This window comes from Protobothrops mucrosquamatus, unplaced genomic scaffold, assembly GCF_001527695.2.
Source record: "Protobothrops mucrosquamatus isolate PMUCROS unplaced genomic scaffold, P.Mucros_1.0 scaffold550, whole genome shotgun sequence".
Taxonomy (NCBI): Eukaryota; Metazoa; Chordata; class Lepidosauria; order Squamata; family Viperidae; genus Protobothrops; species Protobothrops mucrosquamatus.
In genome coordinates, this window is record NW_015386854.1 from 312,653 (window position 1) to 327,085 (window position 14,433).

At 34.5% G+C, this 14,433-nt stretch overlaps 2 pseudogenes; both read left to right on the plus strand.

Moving 5' to 3' along the window:
* The first annotated feature begins 6,126 nt into the window (after window positions 1-6,126).
* Window positions 6,127-7,038, plus strand: LOC114922640 (annotated as a pseudogene).
* A 4,887-nt stretch (window positions 7,039-11,925) lies between these two features.
* On the plus strand, window positions 11,926-13,925 carry LOC114922641 (annotated as a pseudogene).
* Window positions 13,926-14,433: the final 508 nt, after the last annotated feature.

The window sequence follows — 14,433 nt, forward strand, 5'->3', positions numbered from 1 at the left end:
ACTTGACATTTCTTACCCAAATTGTTTCCCATGTTTCTAACATAATTGATTCTTGAATATTTTGAGCCCATTTGATCATACAATCTTTAACTAATTCTGTTTCCGAATCAAACTCTATCAAAACACTATATATTCTCCTAATATGAGCTCTACTTTGATCTTTGATCTGTCTTATCAAGTTCACATCATCCAATGTTAAACCTAACTTTTGATCTATATGCCATCTCTCAACCAACTGGCAATATAAAAACCAGGACTGGAGAATATTATCTTGTCTCAATTCATCCAATAATTTAATTTGCCAGTCCTGTCCCCTTAAGATAAGTAAATCCTTATAAACAATTCCCTCTAGTTTAACTCCCCTTGTAATTCCTTGTATTGCATGTTCCGGAATGGCCCACATTGGGATTTTAAAACTTAACTTATAATAACACTTTTTCCAAACTCTCAAAAGTGCAGTTCTTAAAATATGAGACTTAAAAACATGATCAACTTTCTTATCAAAAAATAAATAAGCATGCCATCCATAAAATAAATCCCAACCTTCAAGAGTCAATATATCTCTATTAGTTAAGTTAATCCAATCACTAATCCAAGTTAAAGCCACCGCATCATAATATAAATTTAAATTTGGGGCTTTAAGTCCCCCTCTTTCCCGTGCATCTTGCAAAATTTTAAATTTAACCCTCGGTTTTTTCCCCTGCCAAATAAACCTATTGACACCTCTTTGCCACTCTTCCAAATTTAAATCCTTTTTTAAAATAGGTATCATCTGAAACAAAAAAAGAAACTTAGGAAGGACATTCATTTTAACCACTAAAATTCTCCCCAATAATGATAACTGTAACTTTTTCCACTCATTTAAATCCTTTTGAACTTTTATCCATAACTTATCATAATTATTTTTATACAATTTAACGTTAGAGGCAGTAATATAAGCACCCAGGTATTTCACATTTTTCACTATTTCAAAACCAGTTAGATTACTGGAGACTTCCGGTGGCAGGCGATTTCATTGGTCGCAGCTGTTTGCTGCCTCCCGCCTGTTTTGCGTAAAAGCCGGTTTGACAGCCAGCATCAGCTGTCAAACGGCTTGATACCTTTCCCCTGGGCATAAGGGGATAGGTGAGCTGCCCGGGGTAGGAGTTGAGTTCCCGAGTCGTCCTATATGGATGATGTAGGTGAGAACTCCTCCGGAGCCCCGAGGATTCTCCGCGATCCAGGACGCCTTCGCTTCGGCGAAGCAAGAAGCCGCCGCCACCGCTGCAACTTGAAGTTAATTGTGAGTTTACTTGTAAGCAGACAAACCAACTTTGGAAGCTTGCCTTTTATTTTGGACTTTACTTTAACTTCTATAACAAGTTTCTCCCCGTACGTGTGGANTTTTAGTCTTATTATTATTTACTTTAAATCCCGAAACTTTCCCATACTGTAGATTTATTTGGCTGTCTTGATACCCACATATTTATTACAGTGTTTTCAAGAGTGAATTGTATTGAGAGGAGTGGAAAGAAAGAAAGAAAGAAAGAAAGAAAGAAAGAAAGAAAGAAAGAAAGAAAGAAAGAAAGAAAGAAAGAAAGAAAGAAAGAAAGAAAGAAAGAATTGTGCTACATGCTGTCTTTAGTATCTTCTTGAGCCTGCTAATACCACCATATAGAAGTATGTAGCAAAACCAGCTCAGAACATTATGTAACTAGTTGCAGGTCTCAAATTTCTCCCCAGGAATTCTGGATTCCCATAATATGATTATGTCTCTTGCATGCCAAATAGCAGTAAATTATTGTTATCACAACTGTTTTTCATCTCAGCTAGTATTTCCTCAAAAAAATGCCAAAAGGGAAAAAAGAACTTTCAGTATTGTAACCATGCATCTGCAAGATTTAATCTTTCCACCCCCAAGGGAAATAAACATGTTTCAAAGATAAAAAAGCTCTCTGTAAATTTTCCATAGAAGCAAATTTAGCAGTACTTTCCCTAAACCTTAAACACCAAAATACATTTATTTTTCTATACTACTCTTGTTTAATATAGATATTTGTATAACATGAGGGAAAGTGATTTTCCCCCTATCATTCTTAATATACACAGTAAAAGTTCCTCTGACATCTTTAGATAAAAGAGATGTGATGCCAGCAATTTTCTAACAGATTTCTATATTTTGATTCTCAGGTAATATTTTAGCTGAAAATGGTAGGGAGCATAATTTGAAGACATTGATTGATGAAAATGAAATGGGAAATAGGACATAGGGAGCTTGAGATAATAGTATTCTGAATTAGTATTAAGACATCTTCCAAAAGTTTAAAGTACCATTGCTTGGAACTTTTATGAACTTTAATGCATTATACATTGATAATTTTCTTGCCATGTCTCAGGAAAGTACAAATATAGATAATATTTATTTCTTATAAATTATTCAACATAATGGCTAATATTTGCATGTTTATCTGCTATAATATCTGATTTTCATCCCAAACCAGTTTAATGGTAGAGTTTGGTTCTGGACAATGTTTATCTGAGATAAATTCTGCAGAATAAAACATTGCTTTTTATTCCAAACCAGTTCAATGGTAGAATTTTTGTTCGTTCTTATGTATGGCATGTACTTTGTATTATCACTGGGAATCAAGGATACATAGGTAAATTCTGGCTAGAAAATACTCTCCTAAATAAGGAAATTGTAATATTCTAATATAATAGAATAGTATATAAGTATAAATTTATGAATATTTAAAATACACTTTAAAATTATTTTTAAAATGTGAGTCCTGGGGTATATTCATAATAGAAAAACTACTAAAAACATTGATCTCTGAGACTAAAAACTTAATTAAAAACTAAGCTTTTGTCAGCAGCTGCTGACGTTATCAAAATATAAGCCAGAATCTGGGGACGTTTGTCATAGTCTTTGGGAAGCTAAAGATTTGGACCAATTGGTTGGTGTATCATAAGTCTCAGTAACTTCAACAATCAGTTTTCCAATCATTCATAGAAATGATAGATAAATTATGATCAATTTTGTTTTCTCTTTGGTAACCAAGAGTTACACTCATGGTGCCATGGGCCTAAAGTTGGTCACTGGTAAGTGAGGTATATGTAATGGATGCTGTTGTGCACTAAATTTTGAGGACACTATGAAATATACATAGTATTCATTAGAGGATGGAAACTGGAACCATCCTCTATTATATCCAAATTCATTACAGCTACAAAAAAAACCTTATTGCAGTATTTACTAGGATATTTCTCAACTCTCAACCTGGCTTATTTGGATTTCATTTTGCAATAGACTTCCTTGAGCTGACCTACAAATTCACATTTAAAACATTTGGAAGCTGATTGGTCATAAATCTACGTAGAGCTTGGCAAGGTTCAAGTAATGTTAACTACCATGAATCTCAGCATTAACTCTCACTAACTGGGTTCCTTTAAAACTTAAGGCAACAACTGGGGTGTCTAGGACAACTTGCCACAGCTAACTTGCCATGGTCAATTTGTCACAGCCAACTCACCATGGGACAACTATCCATGCGACAAAAGTTACATTAATAGCAAAGAAATGGTACAATAGAATCAATAAATAAATGTTGAAAAAGGAGGGACAAAATGAAATGTGAATTACAAAAATTAAAATATATTTTTAAATTATTTTATATAATTAAATTGAGTTGTTGAATTGTCCACTTGCCAGTTGTCCCATGGCAAGTTGGCCTTGCAAGTTAACTGTAACAAGTTGGTTGAGTGAGTTCTCCCATTCTGGTAACCTGGAGTAATTATAAGTATAAATCTTTACCACCAGTGTGAAATCTGAATTTCATAAGCATTTAATCCATAATTCCAATTGACTTTCTTCTTGGGGAAAATTAGGAAAACCTAGTCAGGTAATTGAGCCATGGACTCTTCAAATTGCATAAATTCATGATTCCTTGAGCTGTCTTGACTTCCATGTATTAATGTCAGGTGTTATTTGTGCAGAGAGTGATGAGAGGTGGGATTACAATGTTTTATAGAGTTAATTGGATTAAGATATTTGGCTAATTATTATGAAAGTCTGTAAGCTTGTCCCAAGGGAAACAGTTCACTAAGACAGCTCATGAGAGTATAGGGAATATACATTTATACATTTTTAGCAGTCAATAATAAATGCAGCTTTTTTCAGTCTTGGCAAACAAAGAGAATCAGGTAAAATTCTACACTATTTTTATTTGATTTTCTAGAACTAAGAAAGGAATTGGTAAGTTTCTTAAGAAAAGAAACAAGCTTTTAAATGTTTTTTTAATTCCAACTTCCCATTCTTCTATATTACTTCTAATAAAATTTTGTTGACTAATATTGAATAATTCAATAGTAAAACATATTTTAAATTAATTAATACTAAACATATTTTTTCTGTTAGGTATTCAAGATGGACTGTGATATGTATGTATGCATGCATGTATGTATGCATGTATGTATGTATGTATGTATGATTTGCCATCATTTTGTATAACTTGCCCTTTGGAATTTTTATCCTTCCTTCCTTCCTTCCTTCCTTCCTTCCTTCCTTCCTTCCTTCCTTCCTTCCTTCCTTCCTTCCTTCCTGATACAGGGGAAATGCTCCCTTTTCAAGCAAGAAACTGACACTCTGAATAATCCATGTCCATTTTTTTGTTGTACTGTTTTTTTATTGTACAGCATTATTTCCTGGATTTGTAAGTTCCAACAATATATGCAGTTCCAGACCCCAAGCTTCCTACAATCTGAAAACATGTCAACTTTCATTTTGAGGGAAAGTTAAAATTAAGAGAAACAAATGAAAAAATAATCCCTTCTGCAAGTCTTCCATAAAGGTAAATCCAACAATCTTCATTAAATCTTAGATATTGAAAAGCATTTAATTTTCTATGCTATTTTTGCAACATAATAGAACAAATAGTTCTGTAGCATTAGTAAAATGCGATATTTTTCCTACAATTCTTAGAATATATAGTAGAAGTTCCACATTTCTCTTCTGACATCTTCAGGAAAAAGAGAGCTGATGCCAGCAATTTTTCAACATGTTTCTATATTTTAATTATCAAAGAATATGTTAGCTGAAAATAGGAAGTATATTTTGAGAACATTGGTTGATGAAAATGACATATAAAGTAGGAAATATGGAGCATGAAATAACACTATCTGGGCATCTTCCACAGTTTAAGATGCCACTCCATAGAAATTTAATGAACTTTAATCCATTGCACATTCCTACCTTGTCTGAGGAAAATACAAATATGAATAACATTTAGATTTATAGGTTCTTCAAGATAATGTTTGCATAAGGTTTATCAGCTATAATTTCTGACATTCATCCAAACCAGTTCAATGATAGAATTTAATTCTAGATAATATTTTTCTCCCATAAATTCTGCAGAATAAAATACTGATTTTTATCCTAAGCCTGTTCAATTGTAAAAGTAAATGTCAAATTAAGTGAAGCAGGTGAGTGGAAGCCTTTGAAGAGAATTTTATATAGGTGTATTGTGCTAGAGACTGGGGAATTTTTATAGCACATTGACAAAAGAAAGGTTACTTTTCTTCATCTTCAGTATTTAACTATTTCACTATTATGTAAATTTTTCTGCAGACTTTTTTTCTTAATAAATAGCAGAGAGTTAGATATGGTCTTCATATTTTAGCGCAAAAAGATGCTTCAGAACACTCATATAGTCCTGCCTGTGTATTTCCTGGGATAGTTGCAGTTTTGTTTATTTTATTTATTTCTTTTGAATACTTACAGCTGAAGGATCAAGTTAGAAACAGATCATCATGGACAATCCATGTGGTCACTAAGAATCAACATGACTTGATGGCACATAATCCATCCATCGATCCATCAATGCTGAACTCAAATCCAAAGTCTTGTACAGTTTAAAAGCAGTCCCAAATTGAGAAACAGAAAAGTTTCAAATAAATCACACACACCCCATTTATAGAGTTGAAATTATAAAATAGTTTTTGACATATAAGTGGAAATCACAATTTTGTCTACTTCAATTTTTCCTCTGCTATTCCACCTCTACCTTTAGTAAGGCAATTCATTATATCCTAATTCATTCACATGTTGATTTTTTTCTCCTTTTCTTAGAACTTCTTTGTTGTTTGAAAATGGAAACAGAAAATCAAAGTACCAGGATCACTTCCTTTGTCCTTTCTGGATTCTCGAATAATTTACCAGTGAATCTCTTCCTCTTTTTTGTATTCTTCTTTATTTATGTGCTAACGTTACTGGCAAATATAATAATAATGATTGTTACAAGTCATCTCCCAAGCCCCATGTACTTTTTCCTGGCTCATCTGGCTTTTCTTGATATCTGTTTGTCTTCTGTCACTGTGCCTAAGCTTTTAGAAATCTTTAATGAAAGGCAGACAATTTCATATTCTGCCTGTTTTGTCCAAATGTTCTTTATTCTTCTAATGGGGAGCAGTGAAACTTGCATTCTTACAGCAATGGCCTATGACCGATTTGCTGCTATCTGCAAACCACTCCATTATCTACAAATTATGAACAAATCATGTTGTACATGGCTTGTGGGTGGTGCCTTGGCAGTGGCTTTTTCATATGCTTCAATGAATACATTTCTTGCTTTGAAGTTGGATTTCTGTGGAAAATACTTTATTAGGCATTTCAGTTGTGAATTTACATCTCTACTTGCCTTATCTTGTACAGATATAGTCTCCAATTTGACACTGTTACTCATAACTAGTGGTATCATTGCTATATCTTAATTCACTGTGATTCTGTTTTCCTACATTCGTATTATCTCCACGATCTTGAAATTGAAATCCCCAGAAGCAAAAAGAAAATCTTTCTCTACCTGTAGTGCTCACTTTATTGTTGTGGCTTTGTATTATATCACTGCATGTTTTAGGTATATGAGGCCCAGTTCAGCCTCTTCAGTTATTGTGGATGGGCTTTTCTCCATTCAGTATAGTATATTCACACCCATGCTAAACCCCCTTATCTATAGCCTGAAAAACAGGGAAGTGAAGGAAGCCATGAAAAAGCTAATGGGCTAGACATGTTTAATTTCTGGTACTGTGCAGAATGCCTTGATAGAAGGCAAATTAAATATTATGAAGACAATGATCTAAGAAATGAATATGTTGTATTGGAAAGATATTCCAAGGTTTTTTGTAAGTTTGTTTCATATAAATTAACAGACATGGTGGATCAAAATAATTGGATTTCATTTGTGTAGCCATATATTATGATCAATCATCATTCAGATAAAAGCTGATGACAATAGATAATTTAAGAACTATTGTTAATAATAAACAAATTTGTGTGACCCTCCACAATAATCATGATGATGATGATGGTGGTGGTGGTGATAATGATAATGATGCGACCCCTATTGGAACAAATCTTTCTCCATTTATGTAGAACTTTTTGCATGAAGAATTTTGCATGTAACTTTCACAAATCTCTGGTTTTTATATAAAATTTACTCCTCCCAAAACACCAAGAAATATGCCAAAATATTTTGTCTTTATTTGGGCTACAAATCATTGATTTCTTATACTATAAAATGCCTGCACACATACACATATGTTTATATATGTGGTCACATTTATGTATTTATCTCCCTCTGTGTTTGTATATACAAACACATTCTCTCTGTTCTGTCTTTCTGTCTTTCTGTGTCTCTGTGCCTCTGTCTCCCCTTCTCCTCTCTCTTTGTATTTAATCTCAAACTGATCAGTGATCAATGCAATTTTTTTGGAAATATATTTGGATGCTGTGTAAACTGTATGACTCCCCAACCCCTTAAATCATGGTGATTATGATGGTGATTTCCAGAATTATAATTGCTACTAGAATTAAAATAAATCTCAACAATCCCCATGGGCTTTTTTGCTTTGAGAAATAGATTTGTATGGATTGTTCATATACTGGACTACATGGACTACTGTAATGCTCTCTACATGGGGCTCCCCTTGAGGAGCACCCGGAGGCTCCAACTGGTCCAGAATGCGGCCGCGCGGGCAGTGTTGGGAGGGACTCGTCGCTCCCATGTAACACCGCTGCTGCGCGAGCTGCACTGGTTGCCGGTGGCCTTCCGGGTGCGCTTCAAGGTGTTGGTCATCATCTTCAAAGCGCTCCATGGCATCGGACCTGGATATCTCCGAGACCNTCTCCGAGACCGCCTTCTGCCGCAGATTACCTCCCATCGGCCGGTACGCTCCCACAGAGTGGGTCTCCTCAGGGTGCCGTCAGCCAGACAGTGCCGGCTGGCGACCTCCAGGGGGAGGGCCTTCTCGGTGGGAGCCCCCACCCTCTGGAACGAACTACCCCCAGAGATCCGGGTGATTCCGGATCTCCCCTCCTTCCGCCGCGCCCTAAAGACATGGCTCTTCCAACAAGTGGGATTGGCCTAGGGAATTTTAGTGAGGTTTTTAAGAGAAATTTTAATTATATAGGCCATAGCAAATATTTCTTTTTAATTCGGTTTTAAATTAGGTATTTATTGTAGCATTGGTTTTATAAGGCTGTCAGCCGCCCTGAGTCCGGTAAGGAGAAGGGCGGGATATAAATTGAATAAATAAATAAATAAATAAAATAAATACTGTATTTAACTAAATTCACTTCTTGTTTTTTTTTTCCTCTTGTCTCACTGATTTCATAAAACTGAGTCTGAAACAATGGGACTTCCTTTTTAGTTAATCTAGCTGCTACAATTGTCACTATATGCTGTATTCTAGAAGCTCAAGACATCCAAACTTATTGCCAATTAAGTAGCTGAGCATGATGGAATCTCTATCTTTCTATGTATGAAAGTAAGCATTCAGCTGCAAAGCTCCTGTGGAAGCTCCATCTTGGGTATGCTTACCAGTCTTTAACTGCATAGCATCTTTACATTAAAAAAGTTATTTGATTAACCTGACTGCATTCTACTGAGCTTAGATGCCTATAAGGAACAATCAGGAGTGAATAGAATATTTCCACCCTTCTATCTGGGTCTGAGTCTTATTTCTTCTTCCCTAGTTGATTTTACATCACCTGCAATGATTTGGGAAGCCATTGAATAAATGCAACATTTTTATCAGGGACTATGTAATGTGGAATGTGAATTGGGCCAGCACCTTCTTTTCTCCTCCATTCAAATATTTGTGATGTTCTGTGCCATCCCATAAAAGAGGTTTCTGCAGATTCTGAGCTTTTAATCTACCTTTCAACCTTTGTGGCCTCCAAGAAATGCACAGTTTGAAAATCTCAATCAGAAAAATATATATATGCAAAATCATGCAGGAAAGCTCAATATATGTTCTATTAAGGCAGTTGTGCTTGTTCTTTAACTCTAATGAAAATTGCATTTAAATTTATTCACCACCTCATGCCTTTATGAATTCTTTCATAATTTCATAATTCATAATGAATTTCATGAGTTTCATGAAAATATAGAGTGCCTTTTTAGTGTCTCTATGATATTTTCCCAGAGAAATTCCCTTGATGGGAATTGGGGTATTTTCAATGTTAAGTAATAATCCATTTATTTTCATTTGAAGAACCATTTTCATATTTTAGAATTCATTGATTTATTGCTATTTTTTATTATTATACTTTATTCGATTTTATCATTAGGTCAAATTTACCACCTCATTATTGTTCCACATCATTTTTTTCTGTAAATGATAGCTAAATTAGGGTCATTTTTGTTTTGTCTTTGGCATGTGGGTTTTACACTTAAGGTGGCTTGGGGGAATGTTGGTCACTGATGAATAAGGAGTATGTAGTAGATACTCTGGCTCTCTAAACTTTGAGTATGTTATGAGATATAAACATTATCTAGTAGATGAAGGAAACTGGAACCATCATTTATTACATCCATTTATGTCAAAAGTACAAGAGAACTCATTGAAGTATTTACAGGCATCTATCAATAAACTCTCAGTCTGGTTCATTTGGACATCATTTTGGAACAGATGACTTGCAAATTCACATTTGATATATATGTTGGCTGATTGGTCACAAATCTAAGTAGTGGTTGACAAAGCCCATGTAATTTTTAACCACTAGGAGGATAAGCATTATTTCTCACTAACTGGGTTCCTTTCCAACTCAAAGCCACAACTTGAGTTATACTGTATGTATAAATATTAACCCATCAGTGTAAAATCTGTATTCACAAGCATTTAAACCATAACTCCCAGTGTCTTTCTCATTTGGAACCATTAGGAAAATTTGGTCAGGTAGTTTAAACTATGGTCTATTCAAATTGCATAATTGTGTGGCTTCTATTGCTATATTGACTCTCATGTATCCATGTCAGATGATATATGTCTTGGAAGTGCGGGGGGATTACAATGTTTTACAGAGTCAATTGGATTGTTTTGTGGTGTATAGAAATTGAATAAAACAAAGTAGCTGAATGACAAGAAAATCTATTTTTGGTATGTGATGCCCTTTAGTACACACTTTATCCCGTCACTTGCACTATATAGCAACACATAGCAAAACTGTCTCAAAGCACAGGAGTTGGAGGTCTCAAATTCTTCCCCAGGATTTCTGGGCTCTCATAATACGATCTTATCTCTTTCTCTCCAATTAACAGCATGTTCATTACTATCATCACTACTTATTTTCATCTCATCTAGAATCCTCCAAAAACATTTAAAAAACAAAACTAAACCTTTTTGTTGTGTCATTATGCAGCTAGAAGATTCAGTTCTTCTTCCACCCCCAAGATGGAAGATTGCAAAGCTAGACCTTCTAATGGAACTTCAACCAATAAAGGAATCTTCATTTTGACCATGCTCTTTTCTTATGGGGAACTCCAGAGGTTCATGAGAGCTATTAGGAAATCTGTGAGACTGAAAACTTCACAACAGCTTTTTTTTTTTTTTTGGGGGGGGGGGGGGGAGAGACATAACACAGAAAGGAACAAAACTCCAAGCTGATTTTTTTCAGGTACAATATTTCTAATTACTGTATGCTTGCCCCAAGAGAAACAATTGACTATGGCTAATACCAAACTCATGTGAATGTGGCAAATTAACATTTATAAGTTTTTAGCAGCCAATAACAGACATAGCATTTCTCAGCCTAAAGAAATCAACAAAGAGCATCAGGTAAATTTCATTCTAGAAGCAAGAAGTGAGTTAGTAAGGTTTTTAAGAAAAGCAAACTTTTTAAATTGTTTTTAACCACCTCCCAATTCTTCATTATTACTCCTAATAAAACATTGTGGGCTAATTATGAATAATTCAGTAGTAAAATATGTTTTAAATTAAATAATGTAATACTATATTTTGTATTCTTGGAGAGTAGCACTATAAATATTTTTAAAAATCTATGTCCTTAAATTTTAAGCTAAACTAAATTTTCTTCCTTCCTTCCTTCCTTCCTTCCTTCCTTCCTTCCTTCCTTCCTTCCTTCCTTCCTTCCTTCCTTCCTTCCCTGATGGAGGGGAATTGCTGCTTTTTCAGACAAGAATTTGACACTCTGAAGGATTCATGTTCCTCTGTTAATTCTATTTTATGTCATTTCTATTTTTCTTTTTTCTTGGTATAGCATTATTGGATTACCATGTTCCAGTAACATAGGCATCTCCTAATATCAAACTTTCTATAATCTGAAACAAATGTCAGTTTTCCTTTTGAAAGGAAGGAAGTTGAAATTAAATGAGAGATGAAGCCCAAACAAATAAAACAAAATGCAAAATTTCCTCTACAAAATTTCCATAGAAGTAAATCCAGCAGCCTTCTTGTAAAAGCATTTAATTTTCTATATCATTCTCATGCAAAATAAATAGTTCTATAACATTAGGGAAATCTGACATTTTTCCTACAATTTTTTAAGCTCTACTATAGAAAATTCCATGTTTCTCCTTTCAAACTTTTAGTTAAAATAGAGGTGACACCAGCAATTTAAAGCAGATTTCCATATTTTAATTCTCAGAGAATATGTTAGCTGAAAATGGTAAGAACTATATTTTGAGGAGATTTGATTGATGCAACTGTGATAGAAATATGGAACCTAAAATAATGGAATTCTGACTCAGTGTAGTATATCTTCAAATAAATAAATAAATAAATATTTTTTCTTTCATTATTATTTTGTTATATTAAAAAAAGTTGTTTTACTGCTACTTTATGTTGTCTCTTTGCCGAGGTTGTACAAAACTGCTTAGAATCACCAACTGATTAGAATCACTAATTCTAATCTGGTTCATCAAAACTTCAGTATAACTTTTATTCAGAAAGTCTGTTAATCAGATTAATTGAAATAGCTCAATAAAAGAAGAGGATTCTGTGTCGGTGCAGTATGTGTTAGAGGCTGTGCAAGCTGGGGGAAATTTTATAGTACATTGGCCAAGAAAAGTTTATTTTTCTTTATCTAAAGTATTTCATTGTTATGTGAATCTCTCTGCACACTTTTCTTTTCTTAATATGTACCAAGGGGGGGGGAGAGAAGCCTTCAGATTCTAGTGCAAAAAGCTGCTTCAGAACAAACACAGATAACCTCTGCTTCGGTTTTAAATAGCTATTTGTTTCCTGGGATAGTGGAATTGTTTCCTGATTTTATTTATGTGTATTGAATATTTACAGCTGAAGGATCAAGTTGGAGACAGATCATTTTGGACAAAATATGGTTGTTAAATTCATCATGGAGAAAATGTGGTCAAATCACAATGAAGAATCTGTGATAAGATAAGAGTCAACATGATGATCAGCCGATCAGTCCATCTTTATTGAGCTCAGATCTAAAGCCCTGGACATTTTGAAAGCAATTTCAGACTCAAAAAAAATAAAATTTTCAAAGAAGAAACCCTCCTTCCTCCATTTACTGTTTTGGAAGTATAGAACAATGGTTGCCTTATAAGTGAGAATGACAGTTTTCTCAATTCCATTTTTTTCTCTGCTAATCAATCCCCGCCCTTAGTTGTGCACCATATTCCCTAAACTGTGCCATTGACAGTTCATTTTCTCTTTCTGGAAGTTTCTACAACATATGAAAATGAAAACAGAAAATTGAACTACAACAAAAACCTTCTTTGTCCTTTCAGGATTCTTGAATAATTTGCCAGTGAATCTCTTCCTCTTCTTTATATTTCTCTTCATTTATGCCTTAACTTTTCTGGAAAATATAGTGATTATGGTTGTTACAAGATATCTCTCAAGTCCCATGTACTTTTTTTTTTTTTTTAGCTCATCTGGCTTTTCTTGATATTTGTTTTTCTTCTGTCACCATGCCTAAGCTGTTAGAAATTTGTATTGAAAAGAAGACTATTTCATATGTTGCTTGCTTTGCCCAAATGTTCTTTATTCTTTTAACAGCAACTAATGAAACATGCATTCTTGCAGCAATGGCTTATGACCGATATGCTGCCATTTGAAAACCTCTCCATTATGTACAAATCATGAACAAAGCATGTTGTAGATGGTTGGTGGGTAGTGCCTGGGCAGTTGGTTTCTTCTTTGCCATGACAAATATATTACCTGCTTTGAAGCTGGGTTTCTGCAGATCAAATCTTATCAGGCATTTCAGTTGTGAATTTCCATCTCTACTTGCCTTATCTTGTACAGACACATTCTTCATCTTGACACTGTTCCTCATCACTGGTAGTGCAGTTGCCATATCTTCATTCACTGTAATTCTGTTTTCCTACATTCATATCATCTCCACTATCCTGAAGTTGAACTCTGCAGAAGCAAAAAGGAAAACTTTCTCTACTTGTGCTGCTCACCTTATTGCTGGGACTTTGTATTATTGCACTGGATGCTTTAGGTATATGAGGCCCAGTTCAGCCTCTTCAATTATTATGGATGAACTCTTCTCCATTCAGTATAGTATTTCCACACCCATGCTGAACCCCCTTATCTATAGCCTAAAAAACAAGGAAGTGATGGAAGCCATCAAAAAGCTAATGGGCTACAAACCCTTGATTTTTTGTACTGTCTAGTATGGCTTGGTGTAAAGCAGATTGAATACTATGCAGACAGTGAGCTGAGGAATGAACTGGTTGTTTTGGAAAGGTATTTGTTGTTGGTATTTGTTGTTGGAAAGGTATTTGTTGTTGGTTACATATATATTAACAGATAAAATAAGTGGATTAGTTTAGTAGACTTCTTTTTGTGATCAATCATCATTTGGATAATGTCGTTTGATCACAACTTAAAGCAACTCAAAGTCCCTTGGTTGTATTGAGCAGCTATATAAACTGAATGAATGAATGAATGGATGAATGAATGAATGGATGGATGGACGGATGGATAATAATAATAATAATAATAATAATAATAATAATAATAATAATAATAGTAAAGTTGGAAGGGACCTTGAAGGTCATCTAGTCCAACCCCCTGCTCAGGCAGGAAACCCTATACCATTTCGGACAAATGGCTGTCCAGTCTCTTCTTAAAAACTTCCAGTGTTGGAGCATTCACCGCTTCTGGAGGCAGGTTGTTCCA